The sequence below is a fragment of the Lepus europaeus genome, chromosome 15, assembly GCF_033115175.1.
Source record: "Lepus europaeus isolate LE1 chromosome 15, mLepTim1.pri, whole genome shotgun sequence".
Lineage (NCBI taxonomy): Eukaryota > Metazoa > Chordata > Mammalia > Lagomorpha > Leporidae > Lepus > Lepus europaeus.
This window is the reverse complement of record NC_084841.1, coordinates 86550799-86553409: the sequence shown is the minus strand read 5'-3', so window position 1 is coordinate 86553409 and position 2611 is coordinate 86550799.

The window sequence follows — 2611 nt, the reverse complement described above, 5'->3', positions numbered from 1 at the left end:
TGACACTATAAGAAGCAATTACTTGAACAGCCGTTGTCTTGACTGTCAAGAAACAGTTTATTATTTCATTTTACTTATTTATTTGATCAATTTATGTAACATTTAATTAAAATATATATTTATAAAAACATAGTGCACAGGGAAGAGTATTGAAGTCTTAATATCTCTCTGTGTAGTAAGCTAGTTTGGGTACATGGTGCTGAATTGAAGTAAATTTAACCTAAGCTAGCTCCCTAGTTGAGGATAAGTTTGGTTTAGAGTGACCTCCTATAGAAAACTACAACCGGCCGGCACCGCTGCTCTCTTGGCTAATCCTCCGCCTGTGGTGCCAACACCCGGGGTTCTAGTCCCAGTTGGGGCGCCGGATCCTGTCCTGGTTGCTCCTCTTCAGTCCAGCTCTCTGCTGTGGTCCAGGAAGGCAGTGGAGGGTGGCCCAAGTGCTTGGGCCCTGCACCCACATGGGAGACTAGGAGGAAGCACCTGGCTCCTGGCTTCGGATTGGCACAGCGCGCCAGCTGTAGCAGCCATTTGGGGATGAACCAATGGAAAGGAAGACCTTTCTCTGTCTCTCTGTCTCTCTGTCTCTCTCTCTCACTGTCTAAATCTGCCTGTTTAAAAAAAGAAAGAAAGAAAGAAAGAAAACTACAACCTAGCTTAATGCATTCCCAAATTATAACCTAACCTAACAGCATATACTTACAGACAAGCAACTCAGTCTCAGTCAAGTAGAGACTGAAAGCTGTTAAAACATGACCATATAAGGTAAATGCCAACTATGAGCCAACAGGTTATTTCTGCAGGTCACCACTACTTCTGTGCTGATTAAATATGACCTTCAGGTTTGCTGGCATGCTGAATCACCTTTGTTTAGGATACTGTCCAGTTTTAGAACTTCTTTCTTTTTAAAAAAACATCTATTTGAAAAGCAGAGTGGCAGAGAGAGAGAGAGAGAGAGAGAGAGAGAGAGAGAATATGTATGAATGAATAACTTCCATCTGCTAGCTCACTGCCCAAATGGAAGCAAAAGCCGAGGTTGGGCCAGACCAAAACTAGGGGCCTGAAACCTATCCTAATCTCCCCTGTGGAGGGGGGCAAAGGCCTAAGTACTTGAGCCATCACCCACTGTTGCCAAGGCATGTTAGCAGGGACCTGGATTGAAAGTAGAGCAGCCAGAACTTGAATCAGCCCTCCAAAGTGGAATGCTGGCATTGGAAGTGTTGTTATAGCCCACTGGGCAACACACTGGCTCCTAAACATTTTTCTTTTTCAAATAAACTTTGTTAAATTGAACTAGAATCAGATTTCTTTTAATAATAGGCATATGCCTCATCATTACTGTTATCATTAAATCTATCTTTACACACATTATTTTATGTGTATTTTTTAAACTAAATGAATCAAATCAGTTGGAACAAGCATGTTTGGTAAAAATAGTCACTTCTTTTACTAAGCATGCATGACTATTACTGATGGTAAAAGCAGACAAGTTAGCCGTTCAGTGTACAATGGACCTCCATGAGTCATATGTGATAGTGGGAATGGAGAGCATCAGTGAATGTAGTACAATTCAATTACATGGAATTCCATTAAGGGCTCCTCTATTCCTGCAGACAATTGTCTTTCTCTATATTTATCTGTGAGCATCTTCCAGCTTTTACTCAAACCTATATGATTCTCAGAGCTCAGAATATTGTCAACACAGCGTGCACTTAAAAATTTTTGCTCAATGAATAGAAAAATTTTGAATGGCTGAAACATATGCACATTCATTTTACTTACGCTTCGATCACTTAAGAAATTAAGTAGCTCTTATTTCAATATTTTGTCATTTACATCTTGCTGCTACTTAATAATACAGAATTAATTGGGTAATAGTATTTTCAATCTCCAGGTGGTAGTCACATGATGAGTCATAAGAAAATGAGTTTCAATTCACTGATACTTGCTGTTTTCAGGCATGAAATGAAGTGGTGTTTATAACATTCCATTAGAAAAAAAAATGGATGCTTTTTGAAGCATTCAGAAATTTCTTACCCAACTTACAGCAATTATTAAAGAGTTAGAAAAAGTTATCACCACAATTTACCTAGGAACTGAAAACGGAGTACTTCAAAGTCTTCAATTCCTGAGATTAGAACAAGCCTTTAGAATCTTAAGAACACTAAAGTATACAGACAGATATCTTAGAGTAAACATAACCACCGTGACTAACAGCACTGAGTGCTTTCGACAGGACATAAAGCCACAAGCCCTGTTGTATTAGCAACATTCAAGATTAATTCTGCCCATGTGCACATAAAAATGCCTTATTGAATAGCATTGAATGTAACATTCCCCTTCATAAACCAAGAGCCATCCCACAGATCAACTTATTAGCATTAGAAATCACAAGATTCTAGCTCCTGCTCTTCTCCACGAGGTGCAGAGACTACACAATTAAACAGAAATACATTTATATTTCTAAATGCTCAAGATAAGTAGTCTCTTCGGTCTGCTCTACTCTAAAGAAGGCTGTAAATCTAATCCTTAAAGATGTCCACTGAGGCAGTAACTATGTGACACCAAACCATTTAGATGAAAAGTGGAAAATTTAACTCTCCAAATGTCTCCC